This window comes from Prionailurus viverrinus, chromosome A1 (assembly GCF_022837055.1).
Source record: "Prionailurus viverrinus isolate Anna chromosome A1, UM_Priviv_1.0, whole genome shotgun sequence".
NCBI lineage: Eukaryota > Metazoa > Chordata > Mammalia > Carnivora > Felidae > Prionailurus > Prionailurus viverrinus.
Window position 1 is genome coordinate 13499044 of NC_062561.1, and position 17461 is coordinate 13516504.

The 17461-nt window shown below is 39.4% G+C and overlaps 1 long non-coding RNA gene across 1 annotated transcript in view; it reads right to left on the bottom strand.

Moving 5' to 3' along the window:
- The window catches only part of LOC125175673 (uncharacterized), a 35403-nt gene extending 20016 nt beyond the window's left edge, over positions 1–15387 (bottom strand). Inside the window, exon 1 of the long non-coding RNA XR_007155922.1 lies at positions 15194–15387. This is a non-coding gene — a long non-coding RNA (uncharacterized LOC125175673). The remainder of the gene's footprint in view (positions 1–15193) is intronic.
- Positions 15388–17461: the final 2074 nt, after the last annotated feature.

Sequence of the window (17461 nt, forward strand, 5' to 3'; positions counted from 1 at the left end):
CCGTTCATACCAAATAACTACTGTATCTATATTCATGCTTACTTTCACCACGTGATTACCAAATAGGAAAACATCTGTAACATTACGGGTTTCCTTCCTCTCTTAATTATGGGCTTAGCAATCAGAGGAACTTTAATATTTAATAGCTAAGCAAAACACTTAATGATTACAAAGTGATGCTCCACTTTTGATGTAAAATCAAAGTTAAAGTGAACTCTAAGCAAACCGGCTCTGTGTGCCTGACACACAGGCAGGCCAGCGGCTGGAAGAAAAGAATGCGTTTAAACTCATTACCGATGACTTGTATAACCAACTCATGCCCCAGCCTTGGTCCCTGCTTTGCTTTTCGCTCGTGAATTTTACAGGCGATTTAAATCACGAAGAAAAGCAAGGCCTTTCATTGTCAATACGCTTCACACACTCATTATGCAGATATGTTGATAAACAGGCTGCTAATTATATTAACATTCTGCAATGTATGATTCAGGGTTGTTCGCTATAAAAACCAACCTCCTTTTCCTAGAGTATTTACTTTCTTTACCGATAGCGCTTTGCCTCGGGTAAGTTTTGGAGGACCGCCAATATTATTCTCCTATGATAGGTGACAGATTTCAGGAATTATCAGAGTATATCACTAAGTGATCTTTTTTACATTAAAATGAAATACCAGGACTGCCTAACAGATGACAACTTGAAACTAAGGAGGAACAATTTCTATTCATAATAAATTATCAGAAAGATCCCTGCCTATGAATATTTATAAAGGGTCACTAAGAGTAGCTTGACTTTGCCAAACCTCGTTTAAAATGAGCCACGTAAGGGTTGACGGGGTTCAGTCTTTGCTGGTGCCATAACCAGGATGGGAAGGAGATTCCAGGATTTCTGGATAGGCTCTGGAGGGTTACTCAGGGCAACAGAAGATGGTAGAGCAAAAGCAAAACAAAACAAAACAAAACAAAACAAAACAAAACAAAACAACAAAACTAAAAAACACACTTCTCAAAAGACAGTGTCAGATAACAATGTTGACAACCCAAGTTTCATGCAAAGGAAGGTAAGAGATCAGAAGCTATAAGGTTGGAGACTGCCAAGGCAGCTTCGGATGAAGAGTTGGAACCAGAGCTATGAATAATGCAGGGCTTTGGAGGCACATTTTACACATTGCTGGGATAATTGTGCAAAGCCCCACAGCTTTACCTTGGCATTATAATGGGATTGATTTCCTTCTCATTGGGTGCCAGAAGACTTGGTTTTGAGTATTGGTTCTCTAACTAACTAGGTGGCCTTAGGCTAATAAACTAAGCTTTCTAAGTATGTCTTCTACCATTAGGTGTTAGCACTGTTAAAGAATAAAGTATGATGTGACTTAGTGTTTCATCCATGGAGGTTCCCACTTGTAGCTTTTATTATTCACTTAGAATTTATTATTGCTGGTGTCATTGTCACTAATACTTATTTTCTGGGGTGAGCTAGTTTATATGATTTCTTTTTAAAAAATTTTTTTAATGTTTATTTATTTTTGAAAGAGACAGAGACAGAGTGCAAGTGGGGTAAGGGTGGAGAGAGAGAGGGAGACACAGACTCTGAAGCATGCCTCAAGCTCTAAGCTGTCAGCACAGAGCCAGATGCAGGGCTCAAACTCAGGAACCACGAGATCATGACCTGAGCCCAAGTTGGACATTTAACTGACTGAGCCACCTAGGCACCCCTATGTAATTTTTCTAAATTATTCTCTTCCCTCCTTTTGGGAAGATTGTATTTCTTTTGACATTAGGCTCGGTCATGTGAATTCTTTTAGCCAATGAAACGTAATAGTGTTTTGTGCCCCTTTTGGGTGGAAACTTACAAAATCACTACAGAACATTTTCATGACTCCTTTTCTATTACCACAAGGCCAAACTTTCCCAGACAGGCTGACTTTCAGCCCAGATCCCACAAGGAAGACACATAGAGCAGAGATATGGCTGACCTGCACCTGGCATGCAAAATGCGTTAAAACTAAATGTGTGTTGTAAGTCACAAAGAATTATTTGTAACTCTGGCACAACCAAGCAGAACTGACTAACTCATGGAGTTTCCAGCATTGGAGTAAGTGGGAAAGTGGCCAACTTTTCAGCTATGATCCCATCCACCTCTAAAGATTCTACTCCAAGCTTCCCATGATACCAGTGGTGGTTCCAAATGTTGAGGATGCCATTGTGGTAAAAGAATAGAGTTTCTTCACAAGCCGTTTTTATTTCTCAGTCACTTCCCATTACCTGCAGTGCACCCCATGCTGAATCTCCCATCCATCCTGTGTATAGAACATCTAACCTAGATGCCTCCGAGTGTAGCAATGAATTCATGCTAAAAATTATTAAAACAAATTGTTGAGAAAGCAGAAAGAATCTTAAGAAACATCTGTGGTAAACATATAGGAGCAGAATATATGGCATTTTTCTCCAGTGAGAACCCTGCAAATCCTTGTCAGGCTCCCACTGTTCTAGGAGTTGTAGAAAATCCAAACTTTATTAAGACATACACCCTCTCCTCCATGAGGCAACGGGTGAAGGAAGATGAGATACTGCACAAGTAACCACAATTGAAAGAAATGTGATAAATCCCACAAAGAGATGCAAACTTCTACAACAAGCTGTGAGATCACAGAGAAGCAAGAGAGGGCAACTGACTGAGGTCAGAGGAAACTCATCGAAGTAGTTGGTCTTTGACTTGCACTTCTGCAGGCTACATAGTGTTGAAAGGGGCAGATATTGAGGTGAGGAAGCACTCTGGGAGGTGGGGGGAGGACAACAACAGCACAAAAACATAAAAGCAGGAAATTAAAGTTATTTTCAGGAAATTGTGAACAATTCAGTTTGATGGGAGCAAAGGGTCCGTGAGAAAGTAGTGGGAAGCAAGGCTATAGTTCAGCTGTTTGGCACTGAGTCAGAGAGGGCTGAAGGACAAGGAAGGGGTGAAGACAGGGGAAGACATTCCATGTATTTGAAGAGGGAGTGACTGTATTCATTCCAATCTCTACATAAGCAGAAGAAAGTCAAAAGCTTTGACTAAAGAGGAAAGATTGGAATGCAAAAATCAAGACTTTCTATTCAAGATGGCGGGCGGCCCTTGCATATGTACTTCACCCCCTCCCCCAAAGAAGCACAAAAGCAACAGATCCATAATAACATTGAGAATGAGTGAGTATATCGTCCAGCCAGAGATTTTGACAAATTTTCAGAGGATGGAAATTTACCGAGATCATCCTTGTAGATAAAAAAGAATGCAGGAAGTCCCTAATTAGCATCAGAAGTGGTAAACACTCCTTGTGGTAAGCTCAGGAGAAGCTTGAAGTTAGACTTAGTGAGGAGAATGAGAAAGCAAAAATCTGGTGGCAATTGAAGGTCTGTCTATGAGTCCCCTGCCAGGAGGTCTGCCCCACCACTACTTCTCAAACCCCAACCACAGTGGTATTTCACAGCTAAAACTGCGAAACTCTTCTCTAAAAAAGTTATAATCCACCAAGGGAGGACTGGGAAAACTGGCCTGTGGGTTGTTAAGGCTGTCTTCATTAGAGTGCAATGGAATATAATTGGATGAAGCCATATTTTCTCTCCTAATAGGTGTCTGGAGAGACTGTCTAAAGTTGACGGATGACAAGAGTTGAGTACATTATAAAGAGGTATAGAGGTAACCAAAACAAAATCCAAAATTTATAACATAATTAACAAAAAGGAGCAAGTGGGAGAAGTGGAGAGAAACTGAAGTAGGCTGAATGTGTCATCTTTCACAATGGGATGTTACTGGGTACTTTTAATTTGTTTAACCCCCCACCCCCACCCCCAAAAGTATTGCTGTAATCCCGTGATTTAGAGGTACAGAGGTAGCCACTGGGAGAATCAAAACGGTCAAGGTAAAAAAATTGTGCCTTTGGAGGAATGAAGCTTGGGTCAGGTAGAAGACTTTCAGGATTGGGAGAGAAGTTTTTATTTTATTTTACATCCTTCTATTCTTTTTGAATGTTTTTTTAACCGTGGATAAATATTTTCTGTTAAAATTTTAAAATGGAAAAGGAGATCATTTGAATTTTACTTAATGCCCTAGATGACAAGCATTACCAATAATTTTTTTTGTTCCTCAGAATTCGTTTTTAAAAATTTTTTTGTGTTTACCTATTTTTGAGAGTGTGAGCCGGGGAGGAGAAGAGAGAGAGAGGACAGAATCGAGCAGGATCCAGGCTCTGAGCTGTCAGCATAGAGCCCATTGTGAGGCTTGAACTCATGAGCCACAAGATCATGACCTGAGCCAAAGTTGGACGCTTACCTGACTGAACCACCCAGGCACCCCTGACCCTAAGAATTCTTGGTTAAACCACAAGTATCACCAATCTACTGTGAATTTCTCTTCCTTCTCATGTTTATGAGCTGGGATTAGCATTTTTTTTTGTGTTGTTGCTTCCCTGTCTTACATGATTTTCTTCTCTTAGAAATAAAAAAGTGTCGTGCTGCTGTGTGAGTTCTACACTTGGACTTACACCTGTCACTTTATTAGCAGTGTCTAGTTTTAAAGTCTCTAGGAACAACAAGCCCCCAAACAGTATTGCATGAGCTCTAGGTGTTACTGGACCAGTCTTAAGGAATCTAAAGAAAAACAAAAATGATGGATATTCAGTGTTAAACGTGTAGTTGGGTGTAAAAATTACTATAGAATAAACATAAAAATAACAAAATAGTTTAATTTAGACATACTTAGTTACTTCAATTTTCCCTGGCCTGCCTGACTATACACTGAAATTTGCATGAGAGGGGCTATGAGGAAAGATTTAAATGAAGTTATTTTCCTAATAAGATTTCAAGTAGGCAGATGTTTGCCCCAAGGAGCTGTTCAGACAACAGAACTTACAGAAGAACATCATGAGAGCCAGAAAAAAAGTGCATTATAGCTCTCAAATGTTTGCATCATTTTTAAGACAGATCATGGTCCATTTGAATTTCCAATGTATAATTTTTGAACTGGTGAAATTAACCTTTGTCCAATGACACGTTTTCCACTGAAAAGACCTGGAAAACTCTAAATGTTTACCCTGAAAATTCTCCTGAGAATATCGTAGCTTTAAAAAATGTTAATTTATACAGATATGAACTACTCAATTAGGCTCATGCTCAGAACAGACTTCTCTGACAAGAGCCGCCTACCATCTGTTAAGTCAACTATTTCCATTTCCAGTGATCCCTAGTTCATCATTTTAGCTGCTGGGATTGAAATTCTCAGTCAGTCATAAATATCATCTGTTCTATCCCTCCATCCTCCTCCTGTGTTCACTTAGGTCATTATTTTTTTCCCCTTCTTTTTTAATCAAGAAATTTGAAGGCAACACCACAGAAAGAATGTATAAACAATTTCATTTTCTTGGCCGATGGCTTTGAAACAGCCACTAGCTCAGTCTGATAGTCCAAGAGGCTGCTTGTTTTCTTAATCTCTAGAAAGAAACAGGTGGCAGGTGGAATAGAAAATCTCAAGCCCAGGGAGGATTGTAGGAGGACCTCATTTTCCATACCCATCTCCAGATCAAGTGTCACTTCAGACCAGCACATAGTTACCTCCTCAAATCTAGAAGCTCTGACAAAGTCAGAGATCCCACAACAATTTAGCAGTTATTTACTGCAGCGGTCAACAATTTTATTAGCATTGTTTAGTTTAGAATTTTTAAATCCAGCAAGCCTCCAAAAAACCCTTGAGGAGATGGTCACCCTAGCCATCTCTCTCTCATGGTCCTTCAAAGCCCTTTTGTTCTCTTCTCTTTAGTAGGAAAGCCTAGAAGTTGAGGTGAAGTCCTTTCCACAGGCTCCATCCTCTGTGCTCAGTGTCGCAGAACTCTGTGTAAGGAAGGGCTAAAGTACTCATTTAGTCTAGTCCCCTAACTTGAAGTAGTTGAGGTAAAGATTCTCCTTGAGAAAGACTTCTCTTAAGAAGCCTTTCCTGAACTGCACAAAATTTTATCAGATGCCTTTCTTTCACACCCCAAGGACCCAGAACCTGCCTTTGTCATAGCCCCTACATCACAATCACAATATCTGCTTCCTTGTCTGACTTTCCAACCAAACTTTAAGTTCTTTGAAGTTGGAAGTTCCAGAGTCTTCTTTGTACCCATGTTGTATGCTCAACACATGTGGCTTTCAATACATATGTTCATCTGTAATAATGGAAGTCACTGGGCTGCCATCTTTATAGGTATATGTGGACCCACACCACTGGCCCAGAGCACACAGACCCTGGCATGCCTGTTATTAAATAGACACAAGGATCCTTCTCTTCTCTTACTGACCCTTGGCTTCTGTAAGTTGCCCTTTGCCCAATAAAACCAATTTCTTAATCTATGCTACGTGCTGCTATTAGAATTCATCCAACCCTTGGTGCAGGACTAATGGTGGCTCAGATGTGACTCAACTCCTACACGAAGTTACATATTCGATGTCTCTAACACTGCAAGTTCTTACTAGAAAGTACTTTTTTAGGCCAACTCGGCCTCTTATTAATTGTTTAATACCTCTTGCCTGATAGATATAAGATCCAAAAAAGTGCATATACTTATTATATTTCTAGGAGGCCAATTATCATAGCAATTAAGCACAAGAGCTTGGATTAGACAGGCCTGTGCTTGGGTCTTTGCTCCACCATTTTCTAGTCATGTGAACCTGTCAGAACCAATTGTCCCTTCTATAAAATGGGTGTAGTAAAAGTGTCCACTTCATTGGTTGACTATAACTCAGCTAGGCCACAGTAATCAACACAGCGCCTGGCATGTGATATCCCTTCATTAATTTTGATACTGTATCATAATTAGTGTTTCTGGTCAGTGTCTATGTTGACCCTTGGGTGCTTGCCCCTCTTGAGGTCACTGACCTAAGAGTTGCCTATCAAAGTGTTTGTTTGCTATTGATTATGCCAATTCTCTGCTGTAATGTTATCCTTTAGTTCATCATCCATTCTTTTTTTTAAGCATAGCTTGCATTTTATCATTTCCTCAATGAACACCTCTAACCTTTAATTTTCTTAACATTTTTCTTGTCTCTGTCTGCTTTCTAAGAGAAGTGCTGCACATTACCCAGCTCTATGCCAATGAGCAACAAATCAAACATGTTTTGTCAGTATAACCATCTCCACTGTAAAACCAACACTACATTCAATGACAGGTCTGTCTCTTTTTTTCTGTTAAAATGTGTATTCCTTTTTTAAATTATGAAAGTATGAATATATTAGACAGGAGATAAGTGCTGACAAAGATGTGGAGAGAAAAGAATCCTTATGCACTCTTAGTGGGAATGTAAATTGGTGCAACTACTATGGGAAAAAGTTTGGAGGTTTCTCAAAAAGATTAAAAATAGAACAATCATATGATCCAGCATTTCCTATTCAGGGCATATATCCAAAGGAAGTGAAAATAGGATCTCAAAGAGCTATCTGTAACCCCATGTTTATTGCAGCACTATTCACAATAACCAAGATGTGGAAACACCCCAGCCACAAGGAAGGAGGAAATCCTGCCATTTGCAACAACATGGATGGAACTTGAAGCCATTATCCTAACTGAAGTATGGTAGAGAAAGACAAATACTGTATGGTCTCATATGTAGAATCTAATAAATACTGAATTCATAGAAACAGAATAGAATAGTGGTTACCAGAGGCTGAGGAAGGGGGGAAATTAGGAAGTAGTGGTAAAAGGGTACAAACTTCCAGTTGTAAGATTAACAAGTTCTGGGAATCTAATATATAGCATGGTAAGTATAGCTAATAATACTGTATTATGTACTTAAAAGTTTTTATGAGAGTAGATCTTAAAAATGTTCTCAACACACACACACACACACACACACACACACACACACACACACGGTGGTAATTATGGAATGGAATGGAGGTGTTAGCTAATGCTATGGTGGTAATCATTTTGCAATACATAAGTGGCTTAACTTAAATGTTTTACACCTTAAGCTTACACATGTTATATGTCAATTATATCTCAATAAAGCTATGGAAGAAATGTGAAAGTATGAATGCATTTTTTTTTGAAACTAGTTAAATTATTCAATAATGTATAAATAAAAATTTGCTATTTATTTCCCCATCCCTTACCACCCCCACTCCTGACCTGAAGTACCCAGTGATAATAATGTATATCTTTCTATACCTCTGTATTGTTCATACACACACACACACACACACACACACACACACACACATCTATGTAAATATATACACAGATGGACAGATGTGGTGTTACTTTTGTTTTCTCTCTTACTTCTCTCTTGATTTTATCAGCATTGGATTATACTAAACATATTATTTTACAGTTTTTTTGCATAAATATACCATAGATATTGTTTTTAATAGCTTAATGGAAATAAATAGAATAGATGTACTATATTTATTTGAACTTCTCATTATTGACAGACATTAAGATTGTCACCAATTTCTATTCCACTAAAAATAATGTAGTAGATAGCTTTATACATACATCTTTTATGTACCGAAACTCTCAATCCTTATTGCTCTTATTTTGATTCCTTCCCAGAAATGGGGCTATAGTCAGAGGGTACGTATAATGGAGGAGGATTTGCCAGGAAGCCAATGAAGTTTCAGCTTCAGAGCCCTGGTTGTACAGGCCCCTTAAATGGTCTAGACTTAGTCTTGTACTTGTAACTTTCCATTACTTTTCTTAAAGAATAGTGAACGAAAAGCAAAAATGAATGAAGGTAATGAAATGTTAAGTTTTGGGTTCCGTGAATTCCAGACCTTCCTTAAGGATGTACACATTTCATTTTAACAAATACTGACAGATCATTTTCCCCAAATGTAGCAACAATTCATGCATCTACCAGCAAGCAAGGGGAGAGCCCAATGGTTCATGTTTCTGACAGCACTGGATGCCATTGGATTTCAACCTTCTTGCCAGTCTGATGGGTAAATATATGGTATCTTATTCCTTTACTGTATATTTTCTTTAGTTATGCAAATTTAAGCATTCGCCATATATTTATTGACCACTTAGATTTCTTCTGTGAATTTTATAGCCATTTTTCCAATGGAATTTAATCTTTTTCTCATTCAGGGCACTTTTGCAGGGATAGAGCAGTAAACAAAATCCCTGACTTCATGAAATGCTCTGCCTAGTGGAAGGAGATAGCCTAAAATCAAATAAACAAAAGTAGGAGGAATGTGTCAAAGTACCAAAGAGAAAACAAACAATGAAAAGGAAAAGCCCAGGTGAGAGATGCTGCTCTTTTTTGTAAGTTGTTCAGGGAACTGATAACAGCACACTTGAGCAAAGATCTTCAGGTGGAGCCAAGGGAATATCTAGAGAAGAGCATCCCAAAGGGAAGCGTCAGCAAGGGTGGAAGGCTCTAAAATGACAGCAGATGTGGTATATCCATGGAACAGCAAAAAGCCAATGTGGGTGGGGCCGAGTGGACAAGGGCAGGGGTGGGTGGGCGGTGGGGGGGGGAAGGCGGGGGGGGGGGAGGGGGGCACTGGAAGCAGGTAAGGAAGGCAGGAAGTAGCTGTCCATCAGATTACCCTGGACCTCCTCAGTCATAGTAATTGTGCTGGCTGTTACTCAGCAAAATGAGCCGGTCAGAGTTTCATCAAAAGACTGACATGGTTTAATTTATAAAGATCTCTCTGCTGCTGAATAGTAAATATTCTGGATATACTGTTATCTATAGTATTTGTGCTGGCTGTTACTCAGCAAAATGAGCCGGTCAGAGTTTCATCAAAAGACTGACATAGTTTAATTTATAAAGATCTCTCTGCTGCTGAATAGTAAATATTCTGGATATACTGTTATCTATCACATCTATATCTAATGCAATATTTCCCCCAGTCTATTTTTTGTCCTTTGAATTAATGCTGTTTCTACTGAGTATTAAAAATAAAAATGTTGTATAGTTAAATTTTTTTTGTTTCTTCTTGAATTTCTTATAAAAGCCCCTCTAAAATGAAAGCTGTAGGCAATTCTGAATTTTCTTTAACATTTTTGAAAATTTTGCATCATTTAAGTTATAAATACAAGTGTTAGAGATTCAGAATCTAAACTAATACCACAAAACATTGTCCCTTTTCTCTATGTCAGATGGTTTGGAATCACACTTAAGCACATATTTAACTCTTCAATTTGCTGAACTGTTTAGAGCTCCTGGGATACACAACTATTTTATTTTTTAGGAAAGGAAGATGGAAAATAAAAATCTCTGACCTAACACTGTTTACCCTCTTTCTCACAAAGATCAAATGACAAGAGTTCATCACAGCGAAATCTCGCTGTATAAAGACTCTTTTCTTGTTTCAGGACTGTGCATGAATATAGAAAGATAAATATATCAATACTCATGCTCTTTAAGAGATTAAACTATGTGTACTATAATCAATGAGTTAAAGGTAACACTAATATCTAGAGAAAAGAGAAGGAAAAAGCTTGTTTATCACATAAAAACAACCATAGTAAAAAGTTTCTTTGGGTGCCCGAGTGGCTCAGTGGGTTAAGTGTCTGACTTCAGCTCAGGTCATGATCTCACAGTTTGTGGGTTCAAGTCTATATCAGGTTCTGTGCTGACAGCTCAAAGCCCGGAGCCTGCATTGAATTCTGTGTCTCCCTCTCTCTGCCCTTCCCCTGCTCATGCTCATGCTCTCTCTCTCAAAAATAAATAAACATTAAAAAATGTTTTTTAAGTTTCTTAACACTGGAGTCTGTAATTATTTACTCGTTCAATTATGTACATAAGTTTGATGTGTTGAAGTATTAAAATTAATGCTTCAATATGGATCTGAAAGTTTCATATAAATAAATACTGAATATATAGAACCATATTCCTAACAATCGGATTTGTCATTCTGATTTATTTACTCAAATAATGTATGACTACCAGAAGTTTAGACAGTTTCTATTATCCTATTATCTTAGATTTCACTGACCTATTTTCTTTTTTTTTTTTTTAATTTTTTTTCAACGTTTTTATTTATTTTTGGGACAGAGAGAGACAGAGCATGAACGGGGGAGGGGCAGAGAGAGAGGGAGACACAGAATCGGAAACAGGCTCCAGGCTCCGAGCCATCAGCCCAGAGCCTGACGCGGGGCTCGAACTCACAGACCGCGAGATCGTGACCTGGCTGAAGTCGGACGCTTAACCGACTGCGCCACCCAGGCGCCCCTCACTGACCTATTTTCTGACCTTTAACATATACACAGTTTGCTAAAATTTTGGTTGCAGGACTTAGCAAATTTTAGTCTGACCCAATTCTTCAGTATTCATGTAGGCAGAGTCTAAATCATAATAGATATAGCATGAGATGTAACTCTGGTCAATGTCCTTACTAATAGAGGGGAACAATGGCCTGGATAATGCAATAAAGCATGTGATTCCTGGCTCTCTCAATTGTCTCGGGTTGAATGGAGATGACAGCTGTCAGAGTGAAATAGGTGAGTGGGTAGGATGTGTGCCAGCCCTGCAGTCACTGCCCTGGACCAAATATCATCCTTCTGAATAGCCCTGGACACATCCAAATTTAAATTTTTATGCCATTGTTCTCTTCTATATCATTTTCTTTTCAATCCCATCTTCCACACATCCTGCAGAGGACAGAGATGCCCCTGCTCCTCACCATGATCTCCAGCTGCCTGCTCAAGGAACATCAGAACCACAGTGCCACTCAAGGGTGTCTTATTAGGGGAATGGCAGAGTCAGCCATGGCCTTTGCCAGCATAAAGAGAGTGAGTGTAAAATTATGGGGAAAGGAGATCACATTTCCTTCCAATCACAGCTTACGGGACAAGCTATGAAAGGCACTTACCACCAGAAATGTCATAAACATTCACAAGAGAGTTCTCGCCCTGTCGTAGAGCTCAAGGCTGCTCTTGAGCCAACTGCCATTAGTGCTTACTTGGAAACCACATAAGTATGTCTTTCCAGAGTTAAGCCCTGGGGTCACCTGTATGTGCTTTCTTTCACCTTGTCATGGCTATAGGACTCGGTCTGCTTTACTCTTCTCTTTGTGACCATACACATACACACACACACAACAAGCAGTGCAAAGGGCTGACATTCCCACAGCTTCCTTCCTCCTTATGGCCCCAAAGTCAAGCACACAGGCTCTTTCTGTTGTCAGACTTTTAGTCCTAATCACTTCAGAAAAACAATCATTGTGCTACAAAACCTTACAGAATGTTTATCTTCTTGGTCTCCAGGCTGTTGATCCTGCTTCCATTCTATTATAAAAGCAGAAAGGCCTGGTCAAACATTTGAGCTTTCTCAGTGCTCCCTCTATGTGCTCTCAGGTAAAGCTATTTCTTCTTTCACGATCCAGGATCTTCCCTTATTTCCTTTAGGCTAAAATAAACACCTCTGACCCACATATAAAACATACTTTTGGATATCTCTTCAGATTTTCCCTGAGCTCTAACTGGGCAAGGAGAAAAGGTCACCAGCAGAAATCATAGTGTAATTTTAGAAGTGTTCTTTGACATATACCTCTTTGATACACATTTTAGACAGTTGCATAGTTTGGAGAAATGAGAAAAATAAACTTGGAAAATTCAGGAAGGATCTGGCAATAAATACAGTCTGAGCGCATTCCTTGTTCTTAATTGGACTCAAGAAACTACCCTGATGGAGTAGAGGAAACCCAAATGGAAATGCCACCCGCTTTGTGGGACCTGTGGTATTGGGCGAAGAGAGTGAGGTTGGGCGGGAGATCAGGCTGTCAAGCACACTATCGATCTTCAAGTGGGAAGCGGCCTCGAGGGTCCTCCTCCTAAGGAAAGTCCCCTGTGCACCCAAAGGAGGTGCCACCTCTGAAGGAGGTTGAGTATCAAGAAGGCTGACAGGCTCGGGGGTGGTGTAAGCCACAACCATATCAGGAAAGGCTGGTTTGGAATAGGAGCCCTCCATACCACCACCCATCTGCTCAGACCAAGCAGGCATGCCTCTCACCAATTCTGAAGGCAAACCACAGCAGAGCCTGGAATCCAGGGGGATTGGTGTCTGTCTCTGGCATATCCTTGCTAAATTCTACCCCCATCTTTCCCTTTGACAATCCTTACTCTAAAGGAAATACGAGAATCTTTTTTGTTTTTTGAGAGAGAGAGAGAGAGGGCACAAGTGAGGGGCAGAGGGAGAAAGAGAAAGAGAGAGAGAGACAGAAGGGGGGCTCACCCAAAGTGGGGCTTGTATTTTACCTGAAGTAGGGCTCGAGATTACCTGATGTGGGACTTGAACTCAAACCGTAAGGCCGTGACCTGAGCCGAAGTCAGATGCTTAACGACTGAGCCACCCAAGCACCAGAAATACGAGAATCTTATTTTAAAAGTTTCGTAGGTCATGCAATAATAAAAGTGAAAAATCGCTAACATTTATTGAGTACTTATGGGTCAGGTGTTCTTGTAAATATTTTACTAATGTTACCAACGTCACATCATTCTCCAAAAATCCTGAGAGGTGAGTGCTGTTATTATTCCTTTTTACAGACAGAATGCTTGGCTCAAGCTGCAGAATTTCCCTTTCTTCCCCAATCAGCTGTATTCTTTCATTCAGATAGCAAACGTATATTAAGCATCTACAGGGCATAAAGCCACGTTCTAAGCGGTGGAGCAACAGAGATGAAAGACAGTCCCCACCTTCAAGTTGCTAACAGCCTAATGGGGGCTTACTGATAACAAATTTAAAAATTTTGAATTCAGTATGATAGATGAAAGAGTACACAGACTGCCATGATAGATAAGAGGAGGCTCACCCGCGCAAGATGAGGGTAGGGCCTGCTACTGGGGGATGTGCGAGGTGGGTCAGGGAAGATTTCCCAGAGAAGGTGATAAAAGCTGAGTTGACTCTTACAGGACAAAGAAGTGCCAAGCATTAGACACGCTGGAAAAATGAGCTGGGGATCGTATCTTGAAAGATAGATATATCACGCTAATACACTGCGTTTTTATCCCCAAATTAATGGGAGACCACAAAGTGATTTTTTATTTTAAAATACACACAACATCACATTTACCATTTTAATCACTTTCAGGTTCAATGACAGAGTTCAGTTCAGTGACGTTAAGTACATTTCCATTGTTGTACAACCATCACAACCATCCGTCTCCAGATCCTTTTACATCCTCCTAAACTGAAACTTTCTAGTCATTAAACAGTCATCCCCCTCCCCCAATCCCATCCTCTGGCAACCACCATTTGACTTCCTGTTTCTATGAGTTAACCTATCTAGGTACCTCATATTAGTCCTTTCGGGACTGGCTTATTTCACTTAGCATAATGTCTTCAAGGTTCAACATATGTCATAGCATGTGCCAGAATTTCGTTCCTTTTTAAGTTTGAATAATATTCCATTGTATTTGTATACCATATTTTGTTTATTCACTCACCCACCAAAAGACAGGCTGTTTCTGTCTTTCGACTATTGTGAATGAATGCTGCCATGAACACGGGGCTCTCAACGTCTTTGAGCTCCTGCTTGCACTCCTTTGGGGTGTACACCCAGAAGTGGAATTGCTGGATCAAATGGGAACTACTTGTTTAATTTTTTTGAGGACCCTCCCTATTGTTCTCCACGGTGGCTGAGGCACTTTACATTCCCACCACCAATGCACCAGGGTTTCAATTTCTCCACATCCTCACCAATACTTGGTATTTTCTGTTTTGTTTTTTTTTAATATATATAATAGCCATCCTAATGAATGTGAAGTGCTCTCTCGTTGTCGTTTTGATTTGCATTTCCCTAATTATCGTAACAGTAAGCATCTTTCCACGTGCTTACTATACAATTTCTTTGGAGACATTTTACTCGTCTTTCACCCATTCAAAATGATTTCAAATCAGAGGAGATACGATCTGATCTGTGTTTCAGAAAGAGACCTCTGGGGCAGAAGGAATCACAGCTCAGAGGGCGAGAGGCTGGAGGTCATCCGGGAATGACATGACTAGGCCAGAACCACACTGGTGTTTGGCAATATGGTAAGTCGGGGGGAGAGAAGGAGAGAAGCTCCTTGCTGGAGCTAGGCTTAAGGCAGTGGTCCTGGGACCTATCTCTGCTCAGGCTTTACTCCATTCTATGGAGCACCTCGCCAGAGCCTCTCCAGTCTTCCCTTTCTGAATTCTCTAAGGTTTCCTCCCTCTTCCTAACAGATTCCCCATCCATTTCCCTCCCTCTTTCTCCTTACCTGGTCATGAAGCAGTGTCCCCACCAGCCCACAGTTCTGCAGCTTCGAGGCACGTTTCCCTGCATCACTACCACGTATCCCTTCAAATCTTTTACTGCTTCTTTTCTTGCTCTGGGGAAATCAACCGCTGATGTACTTCTGCCTGGAGAAGTGGACGAGGCAGAAGAAAACCAACAGCTCTGAGGCCACAACAGGAGAAACCCTGGAAATAAGCATTTTTTTTTTTACTTCATGAATCTCAATCCCCTCTTCTTGAATGAATCAATATCATTTGTCACCCTGTATTGTAATTGTTGGCTCGCTTACCTATTTCTTCTCAGGAAATTTTAAACTGAAACATGGTTATAATAATATTTATATTATCTTATACTTACAAATTACAAAGAATGGTATCAAATCCAATCTTGGCTGATCAGAACCAAAACATATGCTAAAACCATGAGAAAGAAAAGATTTTGTACTTCTTCCTAACATATGCCTTTTAACTTGCCAGAAAGGAATTTTAGCAGATATTATAATAAATATAATCAAGATATCAAAGCTGGATAATAAATGGTGAGGAAAATGTAATGGGAAGTGCTCAGGTTTTGTGGTAATTCACACTGAAGAGCAATGTTATAACCCCATTAATGTATCTAAATATGGGGAACAGCACTAAATATTGCACTAAAATGACTCTGTGTCACTTTTTAAACACTTTTAGATGATTAATTATTAGGTGGGGGTCAAGAAAATAATAAAAGAGATATATTTCATTACAAAATTATACATTACCTATGATATGGGTTCTCATAGTGAAATTAGCAAGTCTTTGTCAGCAATTAGGATTTCATAAGAAGCAAAGCAGAACTGAGACTTTTTTGGCTTTTCATAAAAGTTTTAACTGAGTAGACTTTTTCACTTCCCTTTTCCTCCCCCCTACCTGGCTCCTCCTTCTTCTTTAGATTGATATTTCTGCACTACACAGTAATAAAATCCACTGCCAAGTTGACTCAGTCAATAAAAGCAGGTTTTGAAAGCAGAGATTTTGTAGACTTGTATTCAGAAGTTGTTTCCTTATCTCTCATCTCTGGGAAATGATCTAACATCAAAATATGAGGAAACAACCTTTTGAGTAAGAACTGACAAGGTGTTGCGCTGCTCTTCTGGAAGAAAAATCAACACTACCCTCAGAAAACAGAATGTGTTCTTTCTAGTAAATAAAGTTGCAAGCAGGTAGATGACAGTTTATGGGAAGAAAGAGTTGTTTCAAACCCTCCAGCAGGATTTTACACCGAACAAATGCCTTAAATAAAAATCACATCTGCGAGCTACAATGCTGCATAATGAACAGGACACAAATTTTCTTTGTGCAGTTAAATCAATAACAATGGGCAATGCTGAAGTTGCATGTTTTAGCTTTTGGTGCCAAACTCACTGCCTGACCCTCCATTTTAGAGAAAGCCAAATTGGTTGCTACTTTTAGATAAGAAACATCTATTCAAGGGTTAGTTCGGAATTAGGGCAGTTGACAGTCCCAAGGACTCTATTTGTGATGGACCAGTAAGGACCAAAATAGCTAATGGTACGACATTACTTACTGCAATCACTGACTTTGAAAAACAAGAGGCTAAAATCATTAAGAAAAAAATAAAAACAACTCAAATGCAACAACTAAGAAAAGGGGCAAAGGGCACCTGGGTGGCTCAGTCAGTTAAGCGTCCAATTCTTGATTTCGATTCAGGTCATAATCTTCATGGGTTTGTGGCATTGAGCTCCGAGTCTGGCTCCTCCATGACAGCATGGAGGCTGCTTGGGATTCTTTGTCTCTGCCCCTCCCTGAACACACACACTCTTTTTCTCTCTCAAAATAAATAAATAAACTTAAAAAAAAATAGAGAAGGGACAGCAATATCGATTCACTACAGAAATGGAAAGATCAATAGCACATGAAAAAATAATATTCAACCTCCCAAAAGTAAAATAGAGAAATTCTAATATAATAGTATGAGAGCCTATTAAATTAGTAAATATGATAAGAAATAATGATGCCCTAGTTTGGCAAAATTCTTGGGAATATAAATTAGTATAAACTTTCTGAAAACCAATTTGATGTATATATCAAGAGTCCTTAAAAATACATCCACTTAAGGTCCATAATGTCCCTGCAAGGAAACCAACCCGAAGAATAGAAAATTGGACAAATATTTACTTACCAATAACATAAACAGCATGGTTTTTAAAAAATGAAAATAACATAAATGTCCAAAAATAATGGAAAAGTTAAAT